The sequence below is a fragment of the Sciurus vulgaris genome (genome assembly GCF_902686455.1).
Source record: "Sciurus vulgaris genome assembly, contig: HiC_scaffold_632_arrow_ctg1, whole genome shotgun sequence".
Taxonomy (NCBI): Eukaryota; Metazoa; Chordata; class Mammalia; order Rodentia; family Sciuridae; genus Sciurus; species Sciurus vulgaris.
The window spans coordinates 2,071,453-2,086,507 of record NW_027632957.1 but is presented as its reverse complement, the minus strand read 5'-3'; the positions used below and the strand labels follow the sequence as shown (position 1 = coordinate 2,086,507).

The 15,055-nt window shown below is 35.5% G+C and overlaps 1 pseudogene across 1 annotated transcript in view; it reads right to left on the bottom strand.

Annotated features, from left to right (window-relative positions):
• The window catches only part of LOC306652072 (chromodomain-helicase-DNA-binding protein 1-like), a 33,579-nt pseudogene extending 18,524 nt beyond the window's left edge, over positions 1-15,055 (bottom strand). The window contains exons 1-7 of the transcript in view: positions 14,924-15,055; positions 9,938-10,044; positions 9,027-9,141; positions 8,153-8,184; positions 5,469-5,479; positions 4,415-4,485; positions 2,126-2,285 (exon numbers count right to left, since the gene is read on the bottom strand). The product of the transcript in view is annotated as a chromodomain-helicase-DNA-binding protein 1-like (transcript). The remainder of the gene's footprint in view (positions 1-2,125; positions 2,286-4,414; positions 4,486-5,468; positions 5,480-8,152; positions 8,185-9,026; positions 9,142-9,937; positions 10,045-14,923) is intronic.

Sequence of the window (15,055 nt, the reverse complement as noted above, 5' to 3'; positions counted from 1 at the left end):
TGTTGTCATGGCTGAATAGTATCCCATTGTGTACATACACCACATTTTCTTTTTTCATCTACTAATGGACATTTAAGTTAGTTCCAAATTCTGGGTAATTTGAATAGTGCTGCGATAAACACAGGAGTAGGGATATCTCTGTGACATGTTGATGTCCCTTCCATTGATGGGATTGCTGAATATTACAGCAGTTCCAGTTTTAGTTTTTGAGGAAACTCCATCCTATTTTCCATTATAGTTGGACAAATTTACTACTGCCAGGAGTATATCAGAGTTCCCCTTTCACCACATCCTTGCTAGCATTTGTTAGTTTTTCTTTGTCTTTTTATAATAACCATGCTCACTGATGTGACTTATTTTCTCATTGTTGTCTTGCATTTCCCTGATGATTAATGACATTGAACATTTTAATATAACTAACAATAATGCACTATATATCTCAAACCAGTTAGAATTCAGAAACAATTTTGAATATACTCAACATAAAGAAGTTTAAGTATATGGTATGCTAATTATCTAAATTGATCACTACCCAATGTATACATGAATCAAAACACCAATACCACATATCTCAAAAATAAGCACAAATATGTACATCAATAAAAATTCAAAATTCAAAGTACTGTTTCTGTTGAATGTGTAATGATTTTGTAGAATTGTAAAATCAAAAAATTGTACACTGAACAAACAAAATTAGAGGACCATCTGATTTCTGCCTTTACTGGGTTCTTCCTTCTTCCTTCTGGACTTGTTCCTGGCTTTTTACCCCCAAAATACTAACACTCAAAGAGCTTGATTCTTCTTACTAATAATCTCAATTCAAGAAACTGTTTTCCAGGGTATTCTTGCATTTAAGTCCCACTGAGCAGCATACCAGACTAGAAATGTACAGCAAGTAATACTGTCACCATTTTTACAACAGTTAAGTGAGGCTCAGAAGAATTAAGGAATTTATCCAAGGATACACAGGTGAATGTGAATATTGCCAGCATTCAAACTTGAGTTTTTGACTTCTAATCCCTTGTGCCTTGACCAGGTATCCTGATCTTCAAAAATTATGCAAAATTAGGATTATAATTCACATAGGATTATCGGAAACAGAAAATAAAAATACAAGCAACCAGCTAAATCTGAAATTCAGATAAACAATTAATAGTTTTTATATACAAGTTTGTCCCATGTCACATGTAATTGGATGTCCTATATTTAATCTGGCAACTCTAAACATGGGAGAAATCAATAAGATCAGGTTCTTGAGGTAATATTTATCCTGTGGTATGGGAATTTTTGCTATAAGAAGTCTTTGCAGCTCATATCTAACCAGTACATACATAATCACTAGTTGGTCTCCTGCAATTTGTTGTGGACAATCAGTCTAGGATATTCAGATATTACAGGAATATTCAGATAATTCCACAAGGCATAGGAACAAAGGTGTAAAAGAAAGTTACTGGTTATATGGATGAAGGCTTACCTTTTCACTTCCACTCCCCACTCATCTCAGACTTTTGGTTTCTGTGAAGTGTTACAGAAAAAAACCAGTGTTGCAGAATTACTAAGGTCAGTTTGGGACTACAGCACGCACTTAGTTTTCTGCACTGGGAAGTGGCATGGAAAGTAAAAGTCTGTAAAAATTTACAATTTGAAGCCAGGCATGGTAACATATAATCAGGAAAGGAGGATGGCAAGTTGAAGGCCAGTTGAAGGAAACAGTAGCAAGACACTGTCTCCAATTTTTGACTAAAGCACTGGGAATGTATCTCAGTGGTAAAACACCCCTCGGTTCAAACTCCAATACCACAAAAAGAAAAAAATTTAAAAAGAATATTACAAGCTGTTTTTTTATAAAAGCATGCAGATCAGTAAATACTTTATACCTTCTTCCAAAAATGAACCAAGTGAGCTCTATTGTAGAATAATGTAACAAACAAATAAGAATCATAAAAAGCAGACAACTGGACACAACATGAGGGACCCAACATCTGCCTTGTGTTTGTGGTTCTTTGAAGAACTGCAAGTATCCTCTGGTTATTCATTCTCTTTCTTTTCTATCTGTAACTGTTATGCATTAGGAAAGTTTATGTGTAAATATCTCCTGGGGATGATTTGTTAAATGGGAATTAACCTTATTTGGACTTTTTCAAAATCCTGGTAACATTGAACAAAATCTTCCATCTGTTCCTTGGAAAACAGCTCAGGTTCTACAAAACTGAGGAGAGAGTAGAACTCCTGGAGGCTGTTTTGGATAGGAGTTCCAGTCAAAAAGAGACTGAAGACCACTGAAACTAGAATATGTAAACAAACACAATTAAAAATCTCTAACATTGGGAAGCAAAACTGAGTTACTCATGACAACATTTATTGAAACACAGAGTGGCATGGTATAATGAATTGAGTTAAGGCCATGAAAACAGGAGGCTCAAGTTCAAGTGGTACACTCTGTTTAATGTAGGAGATAATGTCTCTTCAGTTTCAACTAAAAGAAGGTGATAATAATCTGTAAAAAAAGACTCTGTATTATGAATGTAAGTAGCATCACTTTGTGAACTCTGAGTATTACACAATTATCCACTATAGTTATTGTTATTCAATCTATGTAAGGATTCAAACTATGTAATGACCCAAAAGGGAGAGTTAACTGGGGCATCTCAGTAAACACATACACTCAAGGAGTTTGAAAAGCCAGAGCTATAGCATCAGGTCTCTCTGTTACAAGCAAGAAACAAGATATACACTAACAGAATATCTGTTTATAAAACTTTGCAGTACATCAGATACTACAGTATATCAGATGCAAGACATCGAGATTTCTCAATGTTTCTGGACATTCTGCCATAAGAAGTACAATACAGAAAGAATTTCTTTAAATTTTGAGAAACAGGGCAGAAAATGTGGCTCACTGGCAGATCACTTGACTAGCATGCATGAAGTTTTTGGTCAATCAGCAGCATCACCAAAAAAAAAAAAAAAAAAAAAGGAAAAACACTGAGAATAGGAGAGACTAATGAAGAAAGAAAAACAACAATAACAATATTAGGCCAAGTAAGGTCAACCTCTAAACTGACACAAGAGCTTATTCCAGGAGAAATAAATAATACAGCAAAGTAGAAAAGTCATATCCTATTTATGTATATTATTTTAAATATTAAAGTACAAACTTATGGCAAAGAGACACAATCAAGAATCCCTACAAAGAAGGCAAAGAGGACACCAGAGAGAGAGAGAGGATGTTCTATCAGGCAGGGGATAAAAATATTTGAAACTAATAAAAACTGATAACATCTTCAGTAAAACTCTAAAAACTGCAACTTCTAGGCCATTAAATATAGAATTCAGATCTATGATTTTCCAATAAATGAACTCAAAGTTAAGTGATTTATTATAGGATGAGGACCAAATTTCAATTATCATCTCAGAAATTACCAAGTGTGGTCTCATGTGTGAGCAAACATTCACCAGGTAAACAAGGAGAATGTAGTTCATATTCCATTGGCTTCTCAGAAAACAAAGAGTAGCACTAGATTACAATGGTATTTCTCACCTACTTTGCCAGAATGATATAAGAGATTGAGATAAGGGGATGAAATCAAGGGTACCAAACAAAAAATTATGACAGATGAGAGATTGGAGGCAATGTTCTCTGAGAAATTGATCTTTTCATGAGTCCATGTGAATGGTCAAAATTTTTGAATAGGTTAATGGGGGGGCAGTAAGGTATGTCCAATACATCTGTGACTGCAGGCAGAACTATAGGATCATTTTTGCCAGGAAATTAGACACTCAAAAGAGAGTAGAAACATCTCCAAAAATACAATGTATTTTATTGGAGTAGGTTCTTGCTCATTTGATAACTGGATTTTAGTAAATATTTTCTCCTCTATAAAAGAGAAAGGAAACATAATTAGCCATGTTCAATACTACTTTTGTTACTACCCCTAACCCCCCAAAATAGGTTTCTTTAGCCCTGAGAAATATATCTAAAAACATATCAATTTAGTTGACTATGTATAGGACTAAACTACATGTTTTCAAAGGGGAGAGAGGAGAAGAAATGAAGAATAGATTGGATATAGGATTTTTAAGCCTGCAAAACCATTCTGTGTGATACAATAATGGTGGTTACGAGTCATAACCTGTTTGTCCAAACTCAAAGAATGTGCAATAGCAAGAGCGAATCCATAAATTATGGACTTTGAGTATTCTGATGTTGTCAATGCAGGTTCATTAGTTTTAACATCTCTCTTCAGAGAGATGCTGAGAATGGGGGAGCATGTTTGTAAAGGGGCAGGGGACATATGGGAATTCTCTGTACCTTCTACTCAATTTTGTTGGAAATAACTTGCTCTAAAACATAAAGTTAATTAAAAAATAAAGGAGGGTTATATTAAAAACTAAGACTATCCTTTGAGTTTACCTCTGAAAGTGTGTTATGCAGCAGAGAGCTTTGGTTTTTCAGTCTGCGAGCTTCATCCACAACATGTGAAGCTGTGAGAAAAAATCCAAACTTTCATTTTAGGTAGCTCAAACACATGTCTCACAACCACAACTTACTACAAAATTGTGACTTGTTAGAAAGACTAATAGTAAGCCCACTCTGTTAGAAATATACCTGAAATCATGACTTTCCCATTTCAGAGGTTACCAAGTGCTTTTTATTCTTTTGCCAATATAAGAAAGACCTATACAGGAAGTAAGGGGCCAGAGAAAGAAAAGGATACATTTATAATCTTGTACTATGCAGCAGACATTGTGCTTCTGGCTACATGTGTTATTTAATCCAAAAGAATAAGATAAGCGACCATAACTGTGCCAACAAAGAGACTAAAACTCAGAAAGGTTAGGGAAATAGGTCAAAATCATAAAGGTAGAGCTAAGATTCAATCCAATAAAAAACATCAAGAGACTTTAAAATGGGGGAGTGGTGAACAGGATCATAGAGATGTCCAGGAAGATGCTGCCACTGGACTTGTTAACATGGAGGTCATCCCTGGCTGTTGCCAGAACATGTTTTATAGTATAACAGGTTATGACAACAATGTTTCAAGAAGTTCAGTCATAAAATCATATTTTAAACAGATGCTATTGGTGGAAAGCTGTTAAAAGCAATCCAAAATATGGTAAATGATTGGATGATATTCTAAAATGCAATATTTATAATATAAAACAAAACTGAAAAATAAACTAAATATCCAATAATATGTGATAAGATGATAAATACTATGCTGCAAAAATACTTGTATAACTAAAAAGATATAAATATTGAGTATTCTTTTTAAAAAGTGAAATCATGCAAAAGATAGTAAAATATAAGTTACATAATTTATAACTTTCAATTTTCTATGTAACATTATATAAACCCATTGCATTGTTTTTGTACTTCTAAAACTAAGTGGATCAAGCAAAACAGTAAATAAAGAAGGACAATTCCTGAAAGATTAAAAGAAAGATCCGTGTAGAGGCTGCCCTACAAAAAGGAAAGCTTCTTCCTCTGAGGCTACAGAGAAAATTCAGAGTAACAGAGGTGCCTACTGCCATTCACCTAATGAGAGTGGAATAGGTGAAGAGTGATTTGAGGATCCAAAGAGAGGGCAGAAGTCCAAGGAGAGTATTGGGCAGCGGAAGCAGAGGATGCATTTAAGAATTTAAAGGAGAGAGTGTCCGAGCAAGGTTGGATGGTGGTTATGAAATAGGTGCAGAGTGTCCATACTACAGTATCATTCAAAATAGATTAGATCTTACTCCATTGGAAGAACTAGACACACATTTGTATATACACAAATATCTAAAAATGCTTATTCAATGCAGAAGGCCAAGTGAGGTGGATTTGGTTCAGTGAATGAAAGTGGCTGAATCACTGATCAAAGGAAATTATTTTCAGAATGTACAATATAGTAATGGAGAAATATAACCTTAAACATACTGAAAGAATATATGTATGTTGTTGGGATTCTTAATATAAGTAAACATTATAAATATCCCTTTGTTAGTAAGGTTCTTTACTCCACTCAGAAATGCATTCAGAAAAGACTTAGATATAAAAATGTATTTCTGCTAAATAAGGTGACACTCAAGTACTTCTACATAATTAGAGAATCTCTCTTAGAAAGAAGGACCATGGCACCAAGTGATGGGTTTGAATGTCTGCTCAAATATCTGCTCTGCCTTATTGGGATAACTGATCTGTTAATTTACTCCTTTGTAAAATTAATGATAATACCAGCCTACCAGGGTTTTCATAAAATCTAAATGGGATAATTTATATAAAGTACTCAACAACATTTATGTACCAATTTTATTATCTTTTGAGACTTGCCACATATTACCTTGTATCATGGATATCTTTATAATTCTTATCCCTCTACTGGCTCACGGTGTAGCTCAGTGATTTACTTTCCTGGTTATTACCAGTAACTCAACAGTTCCTTTCCATGGAGAGACTTTGAAAAAGTTAAATTGGATATTAAGAATATAAACTAGAGCTGGGGAATAACTAGTGGTAGAGCAGTTGCATACAATGTGGGAGGCCTGAGGTTCAAAGCCCAGCATCATAAAATGAAATGACATGTAATTAACATGACATGACATTAAAGAAATAAAGTAAAAGAATGAAAAAAGAGGAAAAGGATATACTCTTCTGAAAGAAAGATAATATACACATATAAATGTAAATTAAATAAAACAAAATACTGGACAAATTCATAAAATCTATGACCTAGTCTTTAGTACTTCAAAATAAGATTACAACAGATATCCATGCACAGTAACCTGGATGAGCAAAAAATATATTTAAAATATTGATAAGGCACTCTGAAAACAAAACCTTCTGAGTGGCAAAGCAGCACACAGGGCAGGATGGTGCACATCAATAATGACAACTACTTGCGAAGCCGGAGGATGGAAAATTCGAGGACAGCATCAAGAACTTTAGTGAGACTATCTGAAACAAAACAATGAAAAGGAACAGGAATGGAGCTCAGTGGTAAAGTGCCCATGGGTTCAATCCCTACTATGAAAATGTAATTTAAAAGGATGAATTAGAAGTATACTTCAAACATCCTTTCTAAAATGTTAATTCTACAACACTGATTACTACTTTGTTATTTCTTTTTTCTAAGGTCTTTTTAAAAAATTTTATAGACTGCATTTTAATTTATTGTACACGAACAAGCAGGGTACAAATTTTGTTTATATGATTGTACACAATATAGATTCTCACCATTAGTGTAATTATACACATACACAGGGTAATGATGTCTATCTCATTCCCCCATCTTTCATATCCCACCCCTCCCCCTCTCATTTCTCTGTACATAATCTAAAGTTCCTCCCTTCTTCTCTTACCCCCCACTCCCCACCCGTATTCAGTATTATCATCCACTGATCAGGAAAAACATTCAACCTTTGGATTTTGGGGATTGGTTTATTTTATTTAGCATGATATTGTCCAATTCCATTCATTTACCTGCAAATGGCATAATTTTATTCTTCTTTATGGCTGATTAATATTCCATCATCTATATATACCACAGAACTTTGTTATTTCCAGGGAAAGCCTCCTATATTACAGTAAAATCACCAAATAGCAGTCCTGAACGATGTCTATGAAAGTTACAAGGTAATGAATCTAGTGTCTAGGAAGGATGCAGTGGAACCCACCTGTAATCCTGGAGATTCTGGGAACTGAGGCAGGAGGATTACAAATTCAAGGCCATTCTTGGCAACTCACAGATACCCTGTTTGAACATGTTAAAATAAGAGAAATAGGAGTACAGATGCAGCTCAGTGGTAGAAAACTCCTGGATTCAATCCCCAGTACAAAAATGAAAACTAACAACAACAACAACAAAACTAGGAATCTACTAAACACCAACTATGTAGATGTAATCTCAGTTCTCACAACAGTCATCCAAAGACCGTTATCCCTTCTTTACCATTGAGGACACAGAAGTTCAAGGAAATTCAATAACTAATTCAAGGACACATAGCTAATGAGTAGAGATTAGAAAGCAAGACTTCCATTATGCCTGATTATGAATAAACATGACCCAAAGAAGACAGACCATACATATCATGAAAGTGGCAAAGTATGAAACAATGTAAGAAGAGAAGACTTCCACACACAGCAGTTTCTGACAGAGTAAAATATACTCACGATTTTAGAAATGGTGCATCTTTAAAGCAAATCTGAAAAAAATAAAGGAAGACACATTAAAAAGACTGGTAATGTTGGGAGTGGTGGCAAATACCTGCAATCCCAATGACTTTGGGAGACTGAGGCAAGAGAATTACCAGTGCAAAGCAAGCCTCAGCAACTTAAATGAGGCCCTAAGAAACTTGGTGAGACCTGGTCCTACATGAAAAATAAAAAGGTTTTGGATATGTGGCTTAGTGGTTAAACACCCTTGGGCTCAATCCCTGGTTCTAAAAAATAAGAAATTAAAATAATAAAAACACTGGAATTGATAAATTCTGATATTAATAAGCTAGTTTTTTATTTCTTCTTAACTCTCATAAACCATAGGATCTAAGTCTTTTAACTTGTTAATTCTGTTAAAAAAAAAAATGTAAGCCCAATTCCTAAAGTAGCACTATCATATGAACAGAAGGGAGGTATGATTAAGTGGAAGGTCTTACAGTTACCCAGTCTTAGTTTAAACAAGGATATAAATTGAGACTGGAATTAAGAATCCTCCATTCCTATAATCCCATTATAAGACATGATGCCTCTCTATACAGAACCCTCTCACCTGCCTGCCTGCCTCCTGCGAGTCACCAAAAGAAGAAGCTAAAGTGTCACTTTCCAGGGAAGGTTTCCCCCTTGATCAACCAGAGAAAAATGTATCCAGCTAAATTGAAGCACAGTGATCCTTCACTTTGTTTGGTAATAGTCCCTCTTTTAGAATGTAGGTAGACTGTCCCCCTAGAAAAATGTGTGCTATTAAAAAATTTAAATATATTTTCAGTGAATTTTACAACTTCTAAGGATCCAGTTTAGGAAATCTTGTTTTACAGAAACAAATGAATACCTCATAGGTAGTCAGCAGGACATGAAAATGTGACTCCTGCTTTAGGTCTTGCTGAAGATGTGCTCTATCCTCCTTGTCCCCTGCATATGTTACACAGGAAAGAAATGGAGCAAATTTAAATCCAAGAAAAGAGGCAGATGAATCCAAGTGCTAAAGTCATGAGATGGTGTGTGCATGTCATGAAAGGACTTCAATGTACAGGCACCATTCATTAAGTGCTGATACCAGAAAGAATATTGGGAGTCTGAATTGTTATCTAGAATAATTATTAAACCTCAGGGGAATTTCTGTGGTAAGCAGGGAGAAGGATCAGGTCTAAGAGGGTCTTGTGCGAACTGAAAATGCAATGATGTTTCTCATTTTAGTTACTATGTTTCTATTGGAAGGATAGTTTCTCCTTTTGATAAGTAAAATTTATTTATGATACATAAAGATGCAATTTATATGACAATAAGAGCACTAAGAAGGGAGAGAGAAAACTATATTGAAGCAAAGCTTTGCATACTATTGAAATTGTTGCCATCAATCTGTACAAAATGATATTAAGTGAAGATGTTTATTATAATCACTAGAGCAACAATTAAGAAAATATTTCAAAAATATGTAAAAGAAAGGAAACAAAGACATCAATTGGTATGCCAGAGGATATCTATTTACCTCAAAATCAGGCAGCAATGAATAAATAAAGGAACAAAAAAAGTGAGTACTAGCCTTGAAATTGCAGAATGGTAACAGTAACACCCATTAGGTCCTCCTCCATCAGATCCTGTGTCTTAACCTACACTGTTTTGGTTCAAGCATTCTGGAATAAAAACATTGAATATGACAAGAGTTTGATCTACGCTATTTTACACTTCATCTAGAAAAATATCAACATAAATAATACAAGTCCAGCTACATCTACTCTGTACTTTTCCATCTCTTCTTTCCACTTGTTCAAAACAGATAGGGGGCAGAGAATCATAAATGGTCCTGCATCTTTTATCCTTCCTGCCAAATAAATGATGAGAGCAATTGTCTGGAACAAACAAGGAGGCAGTTTTTATCACATTTCCCCATAAGAAACAACAAAGTTCCCACAGCTGTGGGTTGAAATCACAAACTCTTATATATGACTTGCTTCATAAAGAAATTATGTACAATCTTTCACACATTAGGACACTAGTATGTTCCTAGAGAAAAGTCAGGTAAGACTCAGTGAACTTGCCAAGGGAATTGATGGTGTTCGATTACTTCAGGAGTTAACAAGGAATAAGTCTCAATATTTATGTAATTGAACCTCTAACACAAACAAAAGTCAGGAAAAACAGAAATCAATGAAACCAACCCAACTGTTGGAAAAGAGCAGGTGTACCTGAAAACATCAAGCCAGAAGGACTAAGACCTGACTATAAAAAGGACTCACACATTGTGGCTTCTGTCAATGGCCTAGCTGCCCTGATGAAAGTGCTTTCCTTTCTTCCCAACTGTCTCCCACCTTCTGTGTTTTCCTTCCTTCTGTAAAAGATTATAGAGTACCTTCTATTGGCTCAAGTTCTATGTGAACAAAACAGATAAAAGCCCTTGGTCTTTTTTAGTTGGTGCCTTATGATTATACTGAGAGTGGAAATTTTTATGCCATGTTTGTATATGCTATATCTAGAACACACATTCAAATGGGGAAAGTAGAATTTATTATCATTCCCATAAGAAGTAAGGGTATAAAATGTAACTTTGTAAAATCAAATGGGCATATTTCAGGAGATGCCTGAAGGCAGTTATAACTCTAAAGTTGTTGTGATATACAAGGAAAAAGAATACTATCAATAAACAAAAGCACTTGAAGAGCTTGCATCCCTGAATACTGTGCTATTTCTGAGGAAAAAAAAATATGCCTTAAGGATCATATTCAAAATCCTGTGAAAACTGTAGCTCAAAGATGTTCACATCAAAATTAACTTAACTAACCCCCCCAAAAGGGGGAACTCATGTTTCCTCATCAATATAACATTTAAATAAATAATAAATTCTTTTGTTTGGAATTTATTATCAAAAAGCCAAAGGACGAATGATATCTCTAATAAGTGGAGGATGACACATAATGGGGGGGAGGGAAGGGTTAGTGTTAGGGTTAGAGTTAGGGTTAGGGAGGGGGGCAAGTTTGGAGGAAGGAAGTACTGTATAGAGGGTAAAGAGGAGTGGGAGGGGTGGGGGGAAGGGAAAAAATAACAGAATGAATCAAACAACATTACTCTATGTAAATTTATGATTACACAAATGGTATGCCTTTACGCTATGTACAGAGAAACAACATGTATCCCATTTGTTTACAATAAAAATAAATAAATAAATAAAAAATAATAATAATAAATTCTCCTAAGGGCATATTATGCAGCCAGTTGAAAATGATCGAGAATATAATAAAATGCAACATTAAAATGTCAGTGGTACATTAACAAATAGAAACCATATGAGATATACGTGCACTATAATTTCATCGATATAAAACATACCTTGCTGCTTGCCAGTGGTTAGACTGTTGTGATGAGAGAGTGGCAGTTCACTTTTTTTGATATGATCATATTAATTTTATAAAGGAAATGATTTTCTCATGTAAATATCACAGCCCAAATTGTACCAAGAGCAACCCTGTATTAAGTGACTTAACTGTATTAAGATCACTCTGTTTAGCATTCCCTGAGGATACAATTTAGAAAAAAGTTTACCTTTTATTACCAAAAATCAGAAGTGTCTACAAAATGAATTTGGAGTTATTAGTGAATTTTATCAAACATCTAAAATAATAAAAAAAAAACAGTAACAATTCTACATAACTCTTCCTGATAATTGAGGAGGAATACTTTTCAAATTTTTCTATGAGGCCAGATTTACTAAAACCAGATGACAACATATAAGAAAGGAGAAATGCAAACTAATATGTTTCATAATGTAGATGCAAAAATTCTAAACACATTTTTTTAATTTTTATTTTTGTATTGTAAACAAATGGAATACATGTTGTTTCTCTGTTTGTACATGGCGTAAAGGCATACCATTTGTGTAATCATAAATTTACATAGAGTAATGTTGTTTGACTCATTCTGTTAGTTTTTCCCTTCCCCCCACCCCTCCCACCCCTCTTTACCCTCTATACAGTAGTTCCTTCCTCCATACTTGCCCCCCTCCCTAACCCTAACTCTAACCCTAACACTAACACTTCCCTTCCCCCATTATGTGTCATCCTCCACTTATTAGTGATATCTAAACACATTTTTACCAAAACAGATTGGGAGTTGGTATATATTTAAATAATTTAAACTAGAGCTAAAAAAGCAAAAGAGAAGTGGAATTTTCTGACTCTCAATGCAGTCAGTAGGACAATTTCAATGATTGAGACAAAAGAGATTATAGGTAGGACACCTCCCGGAATCTGAGATTTATTCTAGGTTCATATTTCTCAGTTCAGGAATACACCAGGAACATTTTCTTTGCACAAGAAAGATAATATGAATCACTGATAAATCTCAGGGGGCCTTACTAAGGGGTCATATTGTGTTCTGAATAATGCCAAGATTGATGAGGTACACCTGGTCTAAGTAAAGTAGCCTTCAACATATGATCAGACAAGCCTCCATATAGCACTGCTCCAGCTCAAACCTTATGTGTGTGCGGGGACACCTGGCTCTCCTTGCAGTGCTTGACAGAGTTCCACTCAAGGATGATTGCAGAGATTCATCCTTAAAGTATTGTAGCCAGATGTATGCCTCCCTAGCTTGGATGTTATTCTGTGGAGTTTTCCTAATAACATGTTACTCACTTCAGTCTGAGGATCTTGCTAGAGGTGATGGGAATAATTCTACAAGTTTCCAGAAAAACATCATGGAGACAAAAGCACATGTTGAAACCCTGTGATGTTAACCTCACTACAGAAGAATGTTCTTATTATGTTAAAAATCAAACACTGCATTTACTGGCACAGCCAGAACCTGTGGGGGCACAGAAACTTATAGATAACAATGTTATCCCAAGTTCTAAGCACAAAGCACCTCCCACAGTAGCTACTAGATATGGACTAGCTTATTTTATCTATGGCAAGCCCTGGTACCCCCTAAAGGCAAGTCCTTAGAGAAAGTAGATACAGATCTCCCCCTGTCTCCTACAGGGTGGTTTAATTCAGATGATGGTTTTGTTTATGTATGGTGCTAAGGTAAAAGAATAAGGTTTCATAACATTCCTTCCTTCCTACAAAGAATATGTCACCTCTATAATAAATGTTGGTACATAATAACCATTGGGACTGCTGCCCTCCTGTAACCCTTAACTCAGCAATTTAGATATTAACCAGAAGGACCTAGTAGAGATGGTCACATGACATTATTTGTCTATCATTTTTCCGCAAAACTAATAAAAATAGTCTTAGGTCATATAGAGTTTAGATATTAAGGAAATAAACATTGTATTAGCTCATTGACATAGTTAGATATTCTTAAAATAATTGTGATTAAGTAAGGATAATCTGTAAGGTTCCTGTTTTCTCATAATCTTTCAGTAAAAACAATTTCTGCCTATACTTTGGAAACTTCTTTGATTTTATTAATCATAAGCCTATCATCATAGCCTGAAGAAAAATGTATATAAACCCAGCCTTCCCCAGAATAAAGTGGGATTGATTGCACCAGAACTAGAGTCTGCGTCTTTCATTCTCCATCCATCGCAGATGTTGTCTCCCCGCGCCCCGTTTACCAGTGTGGAAGCCATGGACTGCTGCTAGGGCTGGACCCCAGCATATACGTAAGGTGAGCATTGGAGGGGAGATTGAACTTCTAAAAAGATGAGACCCTGCTCATTCTCACCAGTGACCACTGGTGAAACTTTGTTGGGAATAGAAAGTTTTCATCTTCCTAATTTCTTTCTTTCTTTTTTTTTGGTGGAGTGTTGGGATTGAACCCAGGGCCTTGTGCTTACAAGGCAAGCACTCTACCAACTCAGCTACCTCCCCATTCCCTTCCTAATTTCTGATCAAGATTCCTGTGACATATATCATAATTACACCAGGATATCGTTTGAATCCTTCAGGTAAGTAATCCTTGTGTGATTGACCCAAGGGGTGTTGTGACTGATTTTCCATCAATCCAAGCCCACATACATCAACACAGGGCAGTATTGATGACTATCCTGACAGAAGCATCAAATTCAACACATCACCTACTGATCAGTGCCCAAGGGGGCCACATATGATTCTCCACGTTTCTAGGCTGTACCTCACCTGCAACACTTTATTAAATGTTTTTTTTTAGTTTTCAATGGATCTTTATTTTATTTATTTATATATGGTGCTAAGAACTGAACAAGGTTCCTTACACATGCTAAGCAAGTGTTCTAATGGAGATAAAACCCCAGCCCCACACCTCCCCCCCTTTTAAGGCCATTAGATGGCTAAGTTGTATTTTGGAAAACAGTGTACTTCCTCTTCATTTCTCTATCACAGTATAAAGAGGGGAAGCAGCCCCACCCCAAACCACTCCCACTGAGGAAGGGAGATTAAAATTAGAAGAAATACAGGTAAGGCCATAAAGTGTTACTAAGGAGGTTAGAGTCAATTTTATCCTTGGGTAAGTATACATGCTTAACACAGAGAAAAGCCCTAAGCCTGGGCCCATTAACTGCACTTCTAACTCAAGTAATTAACTATTTTCACAGATACATGTCAAAGCTCAGATAAAATAAGGGTAATGACATGATTCTTAACCACTCCCACAACTGGAGAAATCAATTTCAAGTTTGTGATCTTTTAATAAAAGTGAGGCATTTTACATTCTAGTGTAAAAATAGATCTTGTAGCTAACAGCTAAGATGGTAATGAAGTGTGAGGAGGTATTTCGGTGGAGTTGAAAAGTGCTTGTTCCATACTAACATACCTGGCAGGTCTTAGCAAGGCCCATCTCATCTCCCAGGATGCAGTCATTCTGACAGAAGAAGTGTTGGGCCAGCCAGTTGACTCCCTCCAGTTGATAAGAGCATAGATGAATTTCCAAAAATAAAAAATACAT